The sequence below is a fragment of the Bidens hawaiensis genome, unplaced genomic scaffold, assembly GCF_021521415.1.
Source record: "Bidens hawaiensis isolate Kalapana, Puna unplaced genomic scaffold, B.hawaiensis_p1.1 tig00045388_1, whole genome shotgun sequence".
In the NCBI taxonomy this organism is placed as follows: Eukaryota; Viridiplantae; Streptophyta; class Magnoliopsida; order Asterales; family Asteraceae; genus Bidens; species Bidens hawaiensis.
Window position 1 is genome coordinate 124,022 of NW_027498071.1, and position 9,248 is coordinate 133,269.

The 9,248-nt window shown below is 32.4% G+C and overlaps 1 pseudogene across 1 annotated transcript; it reads left to right on the plus strand.

Moving 5' to 3' along the window:
* The first annotated feature begins 1,569 nt into the window (after positions 1-1,569).
* Positions 1,570-7,410, plus strand: LOC143595624 (uncharacterized; annotated as a pseudogene). The gene is made up of 5 exons (XR_013146554.1): positions 1,570-1,892; positions 4,086-4,122; positions 4,819-5,055; positions 5,197-5,245; positions 6,856-7,410. The product of XR_013146554.1 is annotated as an uncharacterized LOC143595624 (transcript).
* Positions 7,411-9,248: the final 1,838 nt, after the last annotated feature.

Genomic DNA, 9,248 nt, shown 5'->3' on the forward strand with positions numbered 1-9,248 from the left:
TCATTGACCTAAATAACCTTATGTTTATAACTGGTAAATCCTTGATGGACGGAATTACCCTTACTAACATTAATAGGGTTTCCCCTTGGGTGTATATATAGAGAGCTTATTAGAGAGGTTAATAACTAATGATGAATAATAACACCATAAGAATCATCCCCTACCTCTCTCTCTCAAATCGTGTTCATCAAGAACACCTAATCTCCATCCTAACCATACACCCTAAAGGGGAACTCGATCAGATTAAGAAGATGTCAATCTCAAACATCACTGGACTATCAGGTATTACATATTTCCTTGTTTACATTATATCATCGATTATAGAAACTGATCAACAACATTAGCTAGTTATATATTTTATATTTATATTTTTTTTTTCGTTTTTGTTGAAGCAACCCCTACAATGTCCAACACCTTTTGATGAAGCTTAATTTACTGTAATTAAAACTCCACTCAGTCCAAACATCAGTCATGGACAAACACATGCATGACAAAAGCGTGTTCCATCACCATGACACCAAGTTACTATGATATATAGATAGCACAAGTCCAACTTAATTTAGACGACTCTACCTATCAAGTTGATCAAAACCAAACGATGACAGTTGTGGTGGCGGATAAGGCGATGCTGGCCGGTGTTGGTCATGTGGTAATTATTGGCGGGTGTGGGTGGGGTTGGCAATGGTGCGGTGGTGGCTGGGATGGTAGTGGCAGCGGTGGTGAGGTGGAGTCGGTGATGGTTAGGCGGTGATGGTCGTGGTGGTGTCGAAAAAATAGCGTTAAAAGTGATTCCATTATTACCAATGAAACATTCTTTTTCTACTAATACAAAATGGTTCATTACATTTTGCCTATGAAACACTATCTAATCCTTACCCAAACTTCTCACCTTATAAGACTTAATTTGTTTTTTGAACATCATTTAAAACTAACTCTAATACCAGACTGAATCTTTTTGAGATGAGATGTCAACAATCCATACTGATTTTGACGCTCAAACACCATAAAAAACAATGATTTCATATCCGGTCAAAATCTTGGCTAGTTGACCAAATTGTGTAACTCAAGCAGTCATATAAATGAGAAAACATATCACTGTAGAAAACTTCTTAAGTTAGGTTTCAAACTCAAAATCATAAAATCTTAAGTATTAAATGTTACACTATAATATAGGCTCATTTCCTCATATGAGATTTCATTAAAAAAAACAAATTGGAAATAAATAATCACATCTTTTATGTATCGGCCGATAATAATCTCATATTTAAAAATCACTATCAACAGTCCAACTATTTTTGTCTCAATGTACTTCCATAAAAAACACTTAACGTCATTAAGTTTTATTAGTTAAATCGGAGGATTATCTACGAATCATTATAGCTCACGTCTTTCGACTTATATTATGTCCCCGCCTCTCTCTCTCTCCCTCGTCTATACACACGCATCGCATATATACTATATGCCCATCTCTCCCGTTCCAAGAAACCTTTAAAAACCCAACTCAAAACTACTTTACATGTAAATTAATAAAACCATAACCATTTATTTATTCATGAGTTGGGGTGGTGAATGGGTTGCATCATCTCTCATCTTGCCAACAAGTTTGCATTCTTTCCACCATCACCACCAACCTACCAGATCACCACACCTCACGACGCCAAGCCGGTGGCTGTCTACACCTCCTCCACCGAGCCTCTCGATGACGGTGGCGGGTGCTCACTTGATGTATTGTTGCTGGACACTAAAAGGGGTAACAAGATTGTAGCTTTTTATCTAAAGAACCCATATGCAAGACTCACCTTGTTGTATTCTCATGGCAATGCTGCTGACTTGGGTCAACTGTTTGACTTGTTTGTGCAGCTCAAAGCTAATCTTAGAGTCAATATTATGGGGTTAGTTAGTTTTCTTGTTCTTGAAATTTATGATTTTATTTTTATAGCGGTTTTTTTATCAAGCTTTGATTTTTATGTACATTTTCTTCTCTAGTACTTCTTCAATCTTTAGGGGAAGTGTATTATACAAAACATTAAAAATAGAATAATAATTATTTTTCTGTCTTTAATCTTTTTTCGGTATTCAAAGATTTTAAAACAGAACAAGAAAAATATTACTAATTCTTGTCTCTTTGAATTAAAACAATGTTTATTTATATTAATTGCACATGTGTAAGTTGTCACCCACAAATTTTTTTAATATTATATATATTCTTTTACATTAAAATATTAAAGTAGAAAACAATTACCAACAAGTTGTGTCGCAAACCCGTTATGAATTGCAAACTAAGTCTTTTATAAACCAACATTGCTTTATCTTGGAGTTATAAGTCATAACATTATTACGTATAACCCATTGAACTTCGCTAAATAGCTCCACGTGTATATAGGTAAACAATATAAAAGCTATAATAAACATATGAACATTTGAGTTTAACCATTCTTATGTGAAAATATAAATTTATGTACTTTATGTCATAAATGCAAAATTTTATAAAGTATGAACCATTGTTAAAAAAAATTAAACGGCTTTCTTTGTTTGTTTTAATAGTTTAGTGTTTTTTGTAACCAAACTTGGTCTTAATCTCTATGTGCTTTCTTTTTGTATATCTTGTCCAAATTCATGATTTTTACTTATATATGTTTTGTGTGCATATTTTTCTTGGACTTGCATCGATATGAATGCATTAAATAGTTGTAGTGCGAAGTGTGAACTGTCTTCTCTCTCGAGGGTTGGTGAATTGCACAAGTCCCCTTTTTCTGCCAAAGTTATTACCTTTCTTCTCTCTCTATGTTACGTGTACCTTTTGGTGTTAAAAAGTTACAAGATTTTAAGGTTTTCTGTTACCATATTCTAAAATTGTTGTCACAAGATTTCCTTAGCATTTTCTAATGTTTAATTCTTTGTCAACATAATCATTTATCCATAGAAAATTATTGATTTTAGTGACATAGTTCACACTTTATGTTTCCATTATGTTTGAAGTTAGTGGCTAAGTTACTTGTATGTTCCATACTATGTTTCCATTATCTCATTTCTTTTAAAGTTTTGCTACTTGTTTAAAATACATGTATTCGTGTGATTAATTAAGAGTAAAAAATACTTGACGATTATACTGATATATGATAATTGTGTCGGCAATCAATGTTTGCCGCTAATTTCATAGGTTTGGTAATTTATTCTAAGTTTAAGTAATTTAATATACCAAAACTGAGTTTGAGAATTTAATAAAATATGAATTTATAATGATTTGTAAGTAAGGGTAGAAAGTATAAACAACAAAAGTAAAGTAAAAAAGGGAAAGCTCTTAAACTTGCTTTTTTTAAAGTTTTCACCTTTTGCCTGTAAAGTCTTTAGTATTTACTGACCAGTTATATGAATAAAGAAGGAGCAAAAAACCATGAGATTGCTGATGTATCTTGATATAGATAGTGGCCTTTGTGCAGACAGAGTGCTATCCTGCCAAACCAAATGGGGCCATAAAATTTCCAAACATTCTTTTTTTTTATCCTTCAATTTTATTTTTTATTTTATAATTTGGTTCACCAGAAAGATTTGAGCTTTATATCAAAGAACTTAATAATTGCATTTTGAAGTAACAAATAATCAGTTTGGCAGTTTGGATAAACTAATTATGATTCTGCTTTTGTCATTGCTCATAGTCAAAATAATGTGATTATTTTTCCTATTGAGGACGTATGTAAACCATAACCTTTTAAAATATATATACTGATTATTAAAACCGACAAGACAGGTGGCACTAAGAAAATATATTATTGAGATACTTGTCTCAAAATTGCATTAAAAACTGTCTTTATTTGCTTCCAACATTTTCTTGTTATGTAGATTTTTACTTTATTCTCTAGTCTTTTCATAAATAGTAGTAATGCACTTCCTAAAAATTTGGCTTTTTAAAAGTTTAGGCTAATTTTGATTATTGCTAATTAATTATGGTACAACTTGATAATCAAAAGTTAGCTAGTGACAGTCAATTTGTGAGTATGAGAGTTCAATTTGGCTTCTTCTTTTGCCCATTCAAAGGTGTCACACAATGATTGATGTTTGTATATGTTGTTGTTTTTTTAAAACAGGTATGATTACTCGGGCTACGGGGTGTCTACCGGCAAGGTATTAAAATTGGAATTTTGCTTTCGGGTTTCAATTAATTTGAGAACGTGCGGAACAAAATAAATCATCCGTTTTTTCAATGCCAAAAACTTTTAAATAAAAGAATACGATTGAAATGCAATGCTTATCTTTCACAAAATTCAATTTTTTTATACATATATGAGCAAGATATTTACATAACTTGCATATGTATAAGCCATGTATAGAAATACATATGTGTAGGTAAACGATTAAAAATTATAAAACCATATAAACAAATTAGTTCAATAGTTTTTTATGCCCATGACGTACACATTTATTTCATTTTGTTCTCGCAATAATTTAGTATTTTAATGAAATTCACCTACACACTTAAATATTATTTATAATATATGTAATTAACACGACAAATTTCAATCGGTAACCTAGAGTTAAGCTTGCATGGGTAACGGGTCAGGGTAATCCAAAGATGGATGACCTAGAGTCTCCACCTTGGTAGCCAAAAACAAACTGGCAAAACAGACTATATTGGTTGGTATGTGTGAAGGCCAAAAGTTGCATATCATATCTACTTGAGCTTAATGATCCATAGCAGTGTAGCTACTTGAAAACAAAGTGACGAATATTGAGTTTCAAACTTCATATGTTTACTCATTTTATTAAACTATTTTTTCTGCATTAAAGTTGAAAATAGTTTGCATTGTCTTTGTTATATAGCCAAGTGAGAGCAATACATATGCAGACATAGAGGCAGTATACGAGTGTCTTCAAACGGAGTATGGAGTTAGCCAGGAAGACTTAATTTTGTATGGACAGTCGGTCGGAAGTGGGCCCACGCTGCACTTGGCGGCTAAGCTGCCGAGGTTAAGAGGAGTGGTTCTTCATAGCGCCATTCTTTCTGGCCTTCGTGTCGTTTGTCATGTCAAGTGCACACTTTGCTTTGATATATACAAGGTGAAAGATGATTCATCCCCTTTAATTTTGTTAGCATTTTAGTTTGCAAAAAGTGGATTTAGTGTTGAAATGTTGGTGACATGCGTTTTTAAGTCACTTTCAATAATGGCATATTAATTTGTTTGGTGGAATATTTCGCAGAATGTTAACAAGATTCGGAAGGTGAAATGTCCCCACGCTTGTAATACATGTAAGTTTTTTTTTTCCTTTATATCAATAAATATTGACATGGACAGCTAGATGTTAAAAGGCTTTTAACCTTTTGTGGAAAACACTAGTGCCATCTCCGAGGATTTAAATACCTCAGCCGAGCCGAAATAAAAAATACCCATAACCTTAATAAGTAATGGAATATATAAACTAATTTTTTTTAAACAACGCTTAATGTTATAAACAATAAACATAGTGAAATATATTATTAAAATCAAATACCGTAATAAATAACAATTAACCGACAATTCGTGAAGCTCTCCTAGCATTGGGGGAAGAAAACACATAGCTTGGTCATTAGTGGTTGGCTTGGTCAACCGCGGAAGAGCCTGGTGGTTAACGACGAACCAACAACGGTGGTCGACTGAGTTGGTCGTTGTTCAGGTTTTGTTCATCATTCGCAAAGAAGGAACCAAGGAGGAATCTCAATCGGCCGATATTTCGTTTATTTTGCGTTGGGTTTTTTAATTTTATTTTATTTTTGGTTTTTAGTTTTAGTTTAGGGCCCAATAATTTAAACGTGATTAAAGAGTAAAGAAAAATTTTTTGGCACAATAATTATAACATGGTAAAGATCAAATCATCTTTTATAAGTTTTATATTTTTTTAAATGTATATATATAAAATATAAAAAAAAGAGTTGGCCGCCAAAAATTACGTGCCCGCACGACGGTCCAACCGGTATTACCCTCCAACCGGCCCTGGAAAACACTAGGTTCATATCTGAACCTTGACATGGGATAAATTATTTATTGGTGTAGTTTAAAAGTAGTCGGTGGTTCAAAAAAAAAATCTTGAAAAGTATTCACTATTAGTAGTTTTTGTTGTTGCATTGATTCCTTTAGCCATATCTTAAGTTATCTAGATATCTATACTTTACATGTAAACTGAAAGTGTCATGTAGTTTGGGCCTCCGTGGAAACAATCTCTTTACTTTACATGTAAACTGAAAGTGTCATGTAGTTGGGCCTCCGTGGAAACAATCTCTTTATCCATTGGGATACATATACTTAGGGGTGCATGAGATTCTAAAACCAAAAATTCTGTCTTTAAATTTTGAAAAACCTTTTTGGTTTTCGGTTTGGGCTTAGATTCATTTTTTTAGGGCTTTAATTTAATCTAGAAGTTTTAAGCCGAGAAAACAATTGGCCCAAAATAATTAGTTTGGGCCTAACTCTTTTTGTTAATTAATTATTAATCAATATTTATACATTTCGGCTAAAATACTTTGTTACACTACTATTTATTAAATTCCTATTACTTAGCATTCAAAATTAAAACTCAAATCCATACATTAAGTTTCGGTTTGATTTTTTCGGCTTATTCCATGCAAAAGTGCAAACCAAACCGAAAACTCGATTACTTGAAAGCATAAAACCACACCGTTGAGTTTTGTTTGGGGTATGTTATTCTTCGCTTGGTTTTTCTGTTATGGATTGTCTTTTTTTTATTTAATTTTTCTGATACATTACTAATAGCTATGATATGAGTGGATTTTACTGGATACGCCTGTTTGTTTTAAAGCAAAGCAGAGTGATTTCTTGCTTGATTTGTTATTTCACATTGTTTCTTGATGAAAACAAATGACAGGGAACCGAAGACGATGTAGTGAATTGGCGACATGGTAACGAACTATGGAAAATGGCTAAGGACCCATACGAACCATTGTGGATCAAAGGAGGTGGCCACTGCAAACCTAGAACTATACCCTGAGTACATCCGCCACCTTTCTCGGTTCATCCATGAAATGGAAACCATCACCACAAAGACCCTACTCTCAAAGATCAATCCCGCTCTTCGCTTACCAAATAAATCAAAACCCGACACTCAGTCTTGTACTAATCCATGTAGTTGTTGTCGTATAAAACCCTGGCTGCCCGTCTGTTTAAAATGTGCAAGACCTCGCTGCCCGAAATGCTCAAATTGTTTTCAAAGCAAACTGTTGTGTACTGAAGTTACCAAAATGTCCTGCTTGTTTGAGATTTGGATGCTTCAAGTGTTTCATGCAACTGTTTAAAGTGTTCATGTTGGTGATATAGAGGACATTGGATAAAATGTAGCTTAAGTACTCTTTGTATAGATTTGTTGTCACTTAAAAAACTTGGGTTATCTTGATATTTAATTTCGAGGAAAAATTGTTGTTTCGGTTTCCCGGTTTTAGTTACCTAGGTTCGATTTGTTTTATGGTTTAGTTTTCAGTTTTACATTGGGGCTTAAAAATGTGAGAGCATGATAAAATGAAACCAAAACAGTAGATATAATCTTTTTTATGATTTAACAAATGAAAACAACACATTGTTAAACTTAAAATGAAAACTTCAGATTATTAAACAAAAATAGATTGATATCAAAAAGTACAAATAAGAAAATCACATAATAAGTTCGATGAAATAAAATAAAATGAATACAAAGTTGAAACAGCATGGTTTGAACAGGCCCCGAGTTTAGGACTTTAGGCCCATTTTTGTATTGGGTGCATGGATGGGCTTGATGGCTTGGCCTAATAAAAACAGCTAGTTGTACCAGTGGACCATATTAAATCAATTATTTTTTTGAGAGTTTGTTTCGTATATAAAAACTAGGTTATATATCGTGTAATACTTGGGATGAATAAAAAAACCCCATGTTTCAAATGATAAGGGCTATTAAGTTAAAGAGCATCTATAAAGACTAAATTAGCTGTCGAGAGTGCAAATTTTAAAAAGACAAATCATAAACACCTGTGATAAAAAAAACACGTATACAAATCATTACATTTGCAATTAGAAATTGCAATGTCATTAATGCAACTAAACACATACCGGGGAAACATGTATCAATGCCTCATTAAGTGAACCACTGATTTTCTTGCAAAAAACGTTAGTCTTGTACTCATATTTAATTATGTTCTTGTATTTATTCATCGTCTATATTTATTAGTGTTGAATTATATGTTACTTATTGAATAATATTATCTTTGTATGCGTAATTATATGATCATATGTTCATTTCATCATAATCATGTTTAATCGTTAATATGACACGTTGTACCGGAATGCCTAGATTAATATTTTATAACATGTAATAAAATACTTTCTTATTATTGTTATTTTTATCCCAAGTATTTTAATTAATCTTGAAATATAAATAAAAGAGCATCCTAGAATCTTCTAAATTAACATTGTTCCTCAAGTTAGTTTTATCTTATTCTATTAATTTGAAAAAAAGAAAAAAAATATATAATTAAGTGTCATTTTAGTATCTGTGGTCTGTCCAATTATGCAACTTTAGTACCGTCTTTGAATTTATTGCAATGGCTACCTCATTTTTCTAAAACTTACAATTTTAGTACTTTTTTCTAACCTCGTCTATTTTGTCCATTAAGTCAGGGGCAAATTAGTAATTTCGATTATTTTATTTATTTTCTCTTTTAGCTAAGTGCCATTTTCATACATGTGGTTTGTGCATTTACGCAACTTTGGTACCTTTTTTTGAATTTATTGCAACTAGATACTCTGATTAGTTTTGGATAGACAGAAAAACCAAGAGAGGCATTACATATTACAATTAAAAAGATCATCTCTAACCCTAAATGAATAGATCAACCCCCCTCCTTGCGCTCATTGATCCTTCAAAACCCTAACCATTGTTCATCTTCAAGTTCAATGAATTACGATATACTGTTTTGTTCATGTGATTCATCAACTGTTATTTATCTACAAGTTCAATTAATGTTATAGTAAGAGGTGCGAAGTTGTGTGATTATTATTTGGCTTGATCCTCCGATGTGTTAAAGAGCTACTTTTATTATACTCGTATAGACCCTATACGAGTCGTATAGATATTCTTGTTCGTATAGACCCTATACGAGCCGTATATGGTCTATACGACTCATATAGACAACATGTCAGCTGTACTTTGGCCAGATATTTATAATTATTTTATGGTCTATACGAGCCGTATAGATGGTATACGACCCGTACAGGCTAGGTATCAGTTTTTCT